This window comes from Alosa sapidissima, chromosome 14, assembly GCF_018492685.1.
Source record: "Alosa sapidissima isolate fAloSap1 chromosome 14, fAloSap1.pri, whole genome shotgun sequence".
Lineage (NCBI taxonomy): Eukaryota > Metazoa > Chordata > Actinopteri > Clupeiformes > Clupeidae > Alosa > Alosa sapidissima.
In genome coordinates, this window is record NC_055970.1 from 34719239 (window position 1) to 34729130 (window position 9892).

Consider the following 9892-nt stretch of genomic DNA (forward strand, 5'->3'; position numbering starts at 1 on the left):
ACTAATATAAAAAACAATGACATGGTGATATTAAGAAGAATATCAATAATAAACAATAATGTCAAATTAATCAACAGCCTAATGGAAATAAAACAATATTATACAAACCATAACGCATAAGAAGCGCTTAAAGAACTAAGTGCATGTTGAACAGGAATGTCTTTAGACCCCTCTTAAACGACCCAAAACTACCACAGGAACGGAGAGCACTAGGCAACTCATTCCACCAACATGGAACCACTGAGGAAAAGAGTCTTGAATTAGACCTAGTGTCAACATAACAGACGCTCATCAGAAGACCGCAGTGGGCAGTTGGGGATGTATGCCTTGATTATTGAATTAAAATAACTAGGAGCAGATCCAGTCAGTGTCCTATAGGCCAAAGTGAGAGATTTAAATTTAATTCTGGCTACTATAGGGAGCCAATGGAGAGTAACTAGGAGAGAAGTTACATGTGTCCTCTTTGGCTGATTGAAGACCAGGCGTGCTCCAGCATTCTGAATCAGCTGTAATGATCTTATTACACAAGCGGGTAAGCCAACTAATAGTAAATTACAATAGTCCAGCTTGGAGATGACCATGGTTTGAACAAGAAGTTGTGTGGAATCCTGTGTCAGATAAGGTCTGAGTTACGATCTAGTTGGGGTCAGAGAAGTTGAGTCAAGCTGGATGTTAATCTGTTGGGGAATAGCTGTTTTAGCTGGAAACACCAAAAACTCAGTTTTTGAGAGATTAAGCTGAAGGTGCCAATCTTTCATCCAGTCTGAAATATCCTTAAGGCATGCAGAAATCCGGTGGGAAACGTTAGTCATCAGGTGGGAAAGACTGCATAACAGTGATAGTCAAATCCATGGGAGCGAATGGTCTCACCTAAGGAAGTGGTGCAAATAGAGAAAAACAAGGGTCCTAATACTAATCCCTGAGGCACACCTGTGGTGAGGTCATGAGACTTAGATACCTGTCCCTGCCAAGACATGTTGAAAGAACGCCCTTTAAGGTAAGATTCAAACCAGTCAAGAGCTTTTCCAGAAATCCCCAGTTAAGATAGTATAGAAAGGAGAATGGCATGGTTAACAGTATCAAAGGCTGCAGATAAATCTAGTAGAATTAATACTGATGACTGAGCAGAGGATTTAGCTACTCTCAATGCTTCAGTCACAGACAGAAGAGCAGTTTCAGTAGAATGACCACTCTTGAAACCAGACTGCATAGGGTCTAGTAAATTATTCTGATGAAGAAAGTCACATACTTGCCTGAAGACCACTTTCTCCAAAACCTTTGACAAGAAAGGAAGAAGAGAGACAGGTCTGTAGTTCTTCACCTCAGTTGGATTAAGTGTACTTTTCTTTAGCAGAGGTGTAGCCTGTTTAAAAGAATAAGGAACTATTCCAGAACTGAGTGAAGCATTAAATACATGTGTGACTGCTGGTAGAACAGCGGGTGCGATAGACTGTAGAAGAGTGGACGGGACAGGATCCAATGGGCATGTTGTTGGATGACTTCGCTGAAGTAATTGAGAGACTGCTTCCTCATCAAGACGAGAGAAAGAGTCCAATGATGCTGTCATACTAACACAAGGCAAAGCCCTCCTTATAGGTTCATCAAACTGAGCACTTATTTTAGCAACTTTTTCAGTGAAAAATGTTGCAAAGTCATCTGCTGACAGTGAACTAGTTGATTGGAAGTGGAGGATTGAGAAGAGGCTTGAAAGTGGAAAAAAGTTTTCTACTGTCAATTGCACTCTCAATCTTGCTTTGACAGAATGCCTTTTTTGCAAGTGTAACAGTGCATGAAAAGGATGATGGCAAAAACTGGTAGTTACTAAGATCATTTCCATCTCTAGATTTACGCCATTTCCTCTCAGCAGCTCTAAGTTCCTTTCGTACCGAGACTATACTGTTCGTCAGCCATGGGTGACAAGGTTTAGAACGAGTGGGTCTTGAGGAAAGAGGACATGCTGCATTCAGACAAGATGCCAGTGTAGAGCAGAGAGTCTCTGTAGCGTCATTAACCTCAAGTGCCGAGAATGAGCTAGGAGTAGGTAAAGCAGATGTTACTAATGTTGCAAAATGGTCGCTTGAGAGGTTTCTGAGGTTACGCCGGAACGAAAGCTGCTAGGTTATCCAGGAGACGCACAGAGAATCTGATAAAGTGATGATCCGATACATGTAATGGATACATGCAATGGATTAACCAAAACGTTGTCTGTATTACAGTTACGTACCAGAATTAAATCAAGATCTTTACCAGCCTTGTGAGTAGGAGGACTGTGGACACGTGTGATATTAAATGAGGAGAGTAAGGACAGGAAGAGAATTCAAGACGAGTTATCCAAATGAATATTAAAATTAATATAAGTATTAATAATGGGCATGCATCCATTGGAATAGCAGACAGTAGAATGTCCAACTCATTCACAAAGTTCCCAAGTTGTCCTGGAGATCGATAAATAACCACCAAGTTTAATTTGTATGGCTCAGTTATCATGATGGTATGATATTCAAACGAGCTGTGGACCTGAGCAGGCAGCAACTGTGTAAACCTCCAATCATCAGAGACGAGAAAGCCTGTCCCACCTCCTCTACCAGACGAACGACTGGTATGCAAAAAATAATTGGTCGACAACGCTGCAGGTGTGGCAATATTCTCTGGCCTAATCCACGTCTCTGTAAGCGCAAGCAATTGAAGCGATAACTGTGAGGCCAGAGCAGGAATGAAGTCCGCTTTATTCACTGCAGATTGGCAATTCCACAACCCCACAGAAAAAGTAGGACGAGCCTGCTGAGTTGATTGTTGCCTTTCAACATCAGTGCGCTTATTAACCTGACCGGATACAGGGATATGTTGAAGGCACATTATTAGAAGGATTATCAGATAACAAGACAAGGTGACACAAGAGTGAAACTTGTCTGAGAGGTGCCTTGCTTGTGTCCTTTCTCGGTGGACTCGTCGCAGGTAGACTCGATTCGTCTTGACACGAGTAAGTCTTCACATGAGGACGGCTGCACACGAGTGCTGGCGCCTCCGCTGACGCTCCAGTACAATAACCACTTTAAATGCTAGTCCTAATTGATCACGCGGAAAACCACCCCCTCTAAAAACTCACGACACCAAGGCCAGTCTAAGCGCAATTAAACAGACGACCGTAATGAAAACAATATCAACTACCCAGTACAGCTAATAACTAGTTTAGCAACTTGTAACTATGACAACTACATAAACAATTCCCTTAACAACACGGAACTCCCATACAATTACTATAAAACTTACAGAAAGTACGGCAGCAGCTTCAACCGTTTAACATAGAAACTTCATTCAAACTGTGTTGCGTAGGTCTTACTTAGGACATGGGTGCTTTGTATTTTTTATTTTTGTAACTTTTATACTTTTTAAACTATTAATTAAAAACTATTCAAAATGTCCCCATAGACTTAACATTGGGCTGATGACATCACAATAGGGCCGTTAAGCAATTAGAATCTTGGGCCAGGTGGCCAGGCCACCTGCACCAACTGTCAGTTTCTCAGGCTTTAAATCAAATCAAATCAAATCAGTTTTATTTGTATAGCGCATTTAACATGCACAAAGTGCAACCCAAAGCGCTCCACATATAAGACATTGTCATTGACACATAGACTAACATAAACAATAGCGGACGGAGCGGCGTAGTCGCCAGCGTACCCGTGACACCAAGACATAGAACAACATTTAAGAAATAACAAACGCAAAAGATGCCTGAAGGAGCGGCGTAATCGCCAGCGTACCCGTGACACCAAGACATACAAGACAGACAACAAACAAATTAATAAATAAAATAAATCAAAAATAAAAATAGAATTAGTCCAATTTCCAACCGGCTGAAAATGTCCAAGGGCAATGATGACTCGCGTGAAACTGCGCACAGCTGTGTCTCCACAACCGATGCAACGCCAACAAAGTTCTTTACACTCACTGGCAGTCTGGAGATAACGTGAACGTTAGGCCTTGTTAGTCTGGAGATCACTGGAAGCATACCGGTCCGAAAGTCGTGGGCGATCTTGTAGATCAGCAACTCGGTGGACTTATAACAGCGACAGTTTGTTGGTCCGTAATGCAGAGTTCTTCAACGTTAACGTTAGTCTGCTTAATCCAGACTCCAGGCAGTTGGCATGGCAGCTCACAGGTCAGTAACAGCTCGGCAGCCTCGGCAGATCTTTCGCAGAGTAGCTCCAGCTGCTGTCCCGAGAAATCCCCTCGACCAGACAGCGAAGTGCAGCACCGGCTCACAGATGGATGGGAAGGATGTAAGAGGCCCAGGGCAAAAGCTAGCCATAGCAAGCTCCCAATGGACAGACGTTAACAACATCAGCCGACTTGAAAGCAGTAAAAAGGACTAAGAGAATAACACGAAAACTATCAAAAATAACGTAAATAAAGAGAGAAAACATTTAACTAGACAAATCAATACAAAAAATAAACATGACATTACATAAAATAAAATATATCCATAGTAGTATAATAGTATTTCTGATGCTGATTGGATCATAAACGGCCACAGCAGCAAAAGGGGAACGACTGACTCTTCTCTAATAACTGTGTTACATGTTATTTTCTATATTTCTGATATGTTGCTGATTGGATCATAAACGGCCACAGCAATGAAGAAAAGTGAAAGTGATTGATAATGACTGACTGACTATTAACGTGTTACATGCTTCAATCGTAAAGCACTTTGAGCTGCATTCTGTGTATGAAAGGTGCTATACAAATAAAGCTTATTATTATTATTATTAACAGCATAGCAATCACCTCAAGTACCCTAGCAACAGCCTAGCAACCATGTCAAAATACCCTAGCAACAGCCTAGCAACCACCACAATGTCAACCTAGCAACCACCATAGCAACCAACAGGATTACCCAAGCAACCAGCATAGCAACCACTTAATTTGGCAACAACCAACATCTATCAACATCCATTAAACTTTCTGTCTATCAAAATCCATTACACTATCTACATTCAACTTTTAAACTATACTCCGTCTCAGGCTTTAAGCAAACAATCTGGCTATCTTAAGACTACAGGTCCTGTTCAACTATTTCCTCTGCCCACAACTGTTTCAAAATAAAAGTCCTCACTACAATAATTCCCTATTAAATCATTTAACCATTTAAACTACTCAACTATTTAACTGTTCAGCCATTTCAAATGCCAGTTGTCATCAACTATGACTCCCAACAACTGTTTCCTCTGCCCACAACTGTTTCAAAATAAAAGTCCTCACTACAATAATTCCCTATTAAATCATTTAACCATTTAAACTACTCAACTATTTAACTGTTCAGCCATTTCAAATGCCAGTTGTCATCAACTATGACTCCCAACAACTGTTTCCTCTGCCCACAACTGTTTCCAAATAATAGTTTTGCATTTTATGTTAATATGTTTTGCATTTTCATGCACTGGTAATTTCCCCGAAATTACATGTTCTAGGTATTCTTCTAACCACAATTTCTGCGTCTAATTCAGCTTCAACTGTTTAATGTAGAAACTTAGTTCAAACTTTGTAACGTAGGTCTTGAAAAGGACACTTGAGCAATGTATTTTTTCGTTTTTGTAAACTTTATACTTTTTGAAATATTAACAAAAAACAAGCTTATTTTTCTCCATAGACTTTGCATTGGCACTATGAAATCATAAAGGGCTAATTAAACTGTTTAGCACCTGTATCAACTTCCAGCTGCTCAACTAGGCTAGTCTGGAGGCGTGATCAATGGGCATAGTTCAAATGACTGTACGCAATTGGATAGCCATTCATTAATCTGACCAACGAACCGGGTGATGTTTGCAGAGCGACGCGAAAACTCCAGGCTCTCCCGCTATCGTCATCGTTTTAAACCTGACAATAGCGCACCAGGTGGATAAGCCAGTTTGTGATTGGCCCCTGCAAAAGTGTAACGGAAGCAGGAGAAAGAGATGTATAGGCCTGAGCTGCAGGGCGGAAAAGAAACCGCCGTCAGATCAGGCTAGGTTCACCCAGCCTACAACTAGGCCCCCTCAAAGAGCTAATTAAGCTGACTGCACCTGTATCAACTGCTTTCTGCTCAACTAGGCCAACTCTCGCTGTCTCTCTCCATTCTACAAGGATATAAGGCTCATTCCATCCAACTTTCTATCCATTCATCCTCTTCTATCCATCCATCTACTTCAAACCATTGTCTATCAACTACTTCAAACCATGCATATCAACATCCATTACACTATCTACATCAACTTTTAAACTATCTACTCCAGTGGTCTCCAACACGGTGCCCGCGGGATGGCTATGAGGCGCCCCCAGCGATGCCAGTTGTCATCACCTATGACTCCCGCCAACTGTTTCCTCTGTCCACAACTGTTTCTAAATAAAAGTTTGTTTTGCATTTTATGTTAATATATGTTTTGCATTTTCATGCACTGGTAATTCTTCGGAATGACATTTTAAATATTAATAATTATAATAATAATAATAATAATAACAACAACACATTTCATTTAAAGCGCCTTTCATGACACCCAAGATCACTTCACAAACAAAAAACGTTGTTAAAATTATATTTCAACTGCTCAACAGTCTGGGGTCTTCTTAATCATTTTTTTCATTCTATGATGCACCCAATCTGACAAGTCTGGACGTAGACAGGCCATTTTAGCACCTGGACTCTTCCTCTCTGGAGAAACACTAAATATGGGCAGAAATAATTTTTGCATTATTTTCCTGAAAATATTCAAGGCCTTCCCTGTAAAAGACATTGTCTGGATGGCACGATATATTGTTCAAAACCAATGTACAGAATTTATTATGCATTGCCAGATGTGCAAGATGTTTATGCAATAGGCACTAATATGCTGGGTTTTGAACTGAGCACTAGAACAAGTTGGATACGTTGGTATTTGTGAATTCAACATTAAACTGTGCTCTTTAAGGATCAGTAGTTTTCCTGCGCCCAAACCAGTGGTTCTCAAACTTTTTTCTGTCATTCTCCACTTTGGAGGTGGGGAATTTTCAAGCCCCACTTGACCCTATCAACCAGGCAATTTTTTTTTGCATTTTGGTTCCAAGTTATATTTCCCATCTCGGTCCGCTGGACCAGATGTTATTTTAATTCATATGTTTGTTTATGATTGTTCGTGTGTGGCTGTTTTGTTTTGAATCTATGATCTTCCTTGTCAAAAAAGATAGACATTATTAAAGATAGGCACATATTTTTCATAGTGGATGGAATCCACTATCTTGAAATCTCCTGGCTTCTTCTCCTTATTATAACCTTTTCAAGAATGAATGCGACTCTAACCGCTTAACGTACAGACATGTTGAAATAACCGTTGTGTAGGTCTGGAGTTGGACAAGAGTAATTTTTTTCAGATTTTTTAAAAAGTTTATACATTTTGAGGGGGATTATATAGTAGGATTAAAAATATTAAATAGGGGATTAAAAATGTTAAAAAGCTAATTTTCCCCCCATAGACTTGAATGGCTGTGATGTCATAATGGCCTAAAGCCAGCTGCGCTTCTTAAGCTCCCAGAGTAGTTCCCGGGCTAATCAGAACACTGGCACAGGTGTCACCTGTGAATCCAACCATGGTCCGTCTACGGAGAGCCTGGCCACTCCGTATTAAGTCCCATTGTACCGAATTTTGGTTGCAGTTCCACCAGAGTTCCACTGGGGGGCGATTGCCATGAATGGGAGTCAATGGAGCTAGACGGCTAAATTTGTCTCTTTCACCTGATTGTTGTTGACAAATCTCAGATTTGATTGTAGTTTGTATAACTTCAACATGGGTTATAGGTCAAAAGTTAAATGAACGAGTACTTATGTCCTTTTGATTTCTTACAGGTTGGGTCGTTGTTGCCCATAACACGCTAGCATTGTGCTAATGAATGACGTCATTGACGCGTTTGAAAGGCTTTTTAGAACAATTAAGTGACTTTAAAAAATATAATACTCAACCAAGTGTATTTTCTTTGCCCCCCCCTCTTTCGAATACAATATTCAAATTACTTGAAAATATATAACCCGAGAAAAGTGGATTTTGAGGGGTACAGCTCCATAGACCTCCATGCATTCTGCACTCGTGGACGAGCGCCCTCATGTGGAACCACAGGAGGAACTGCAACTAGTTCAGAAAACCGGAAGTTTTCCGAGAGTGGCAGTTCTCCCTTCATTAGACATTCTCTGATCCAACTGTTTCAGCTTCTAATGCATACAATCAGACGTAGAAGTAGACGTAGAAGTAATCAAAAACATCCACGTTTTCCCGACTTAAATACAGGGCAATGGGCAAGTGGTGCAGTAGAGACCTTTAGGCAATTAGCAGGCGAAGCAGTAGAGACCTTGGCAATGTCAAATTTATCTGCAGCTCATCGGCAGCTTAATTATCTAAAATCTGCTTTTTTTATCTGTAGCGTAGGCCCAGGTAGCACCTGATGCGCAATGGACGCACTGTGTTATTCATAGGGAAGCGCTCGTGTCAAGGCAGCTTAGTTAGTCCCGACCTGAATGAGATTTTGAACGAGGTTGTGAGAGCGGTGAATTTCATCAAGACCCGGCCCTTAAAAGCGCGTCTATTCTCCGCACTTTGCGAAGAGATGGTAGCTGACCAAAAGGCTGTGGGAGGCAAGGTGGCTTTCCCGAGGAAAGTGCTGTCGCACGTGTTTGAGCTCCGAGTCGCCTCTTCTTGGAGGAAGAGCGCATGTTTGAATCTGCAAGCACGTTCACTAATGGACATTTCTTGACGAAGCTGGCCTATCTTAGCGATATATTTGGAAAGCTCAGTGAGTTAAATCTCCAGTTATAAGGCAAAGACAAGGCAATCTGATCTCGGCGCACGGCTTACCTCGTTAGAGGGTCCACTCTCCAGTCCTTCAACAACGGACACACCAGCCCTGCTCCCTGGCTGTTCCACATGGTCTACTGTGGTCCGAGGCACAAATCGACGCTCCTCTCCTCCTTTTCCTATCTCTGCCCGTCAGGATGGCGACGGCCCAGAGTTGAACTTGTCCAACTCTTTTGCTCCTCTAGCATTACATCCAACATCGCCTCTGCCACGAGTGAATAAAGCCTGTAATGGCCATAAAGGTACTTCCAAAAGAATCAGGTCTCCGAGCTATGATCCCAGTGGTTTCCCTTCGTCTCTCGAGAAACGGCCCCGAATCTGTTCTTCATCTCCTGAATCACCAGTAGCCGCTGCCTCACCTGAAGCCACCCTCCTGGCAATGGTCTGTCTGGCCCTCGGGCTGAAACACTGCATCCACCACTCTGCGCCAGTTCGCCCTCAGCTGCTGTCGGTGGTCTCCAAATCTGCACTTCATCTCCTGACAGTAACATTTCGGCAGCACCGACAGCCCTATATGTCCATCACTCTCCCGACACTGGTCTGTCTGGCCCGGGGTCTGCACCGCCAAACTCCTCAGGCGCCGACACCAATTACGCTAACTCTGATAGCACTCAATACCTGCAACTTCCACCAAATACAGCCACCTACTACGATAGTAAAGTGCGCTGCAAGCCTGAAATCCTCGTTGTTGGTGATTCCATTGTAAGACATTGGAATTTTACCGGGTGCAATCACCTATTGTCTATCTGGAGGTAGAGTTAATGACATAATTAAACTAATCCCCTCTCTCCTTGACTGGCATCCGACTATAAACATTGTCATCACACACACGTGGGAACGAATGACGTCATGGACAGAAATTCCATCAGACTCCAAGCAGAGCTCGAGTATCTATGCTGCACTATTGAAAGCTTGGGGAAACATTGTATCGTGTCTGGCCCTATTCCGTTCAATTCTAGAGAGTCTGAACGATTTAGCAGACTTTACAGTCTTCATAATTGGTTCAAGAACTTTTGCCATGCTGCTGGACATGACTT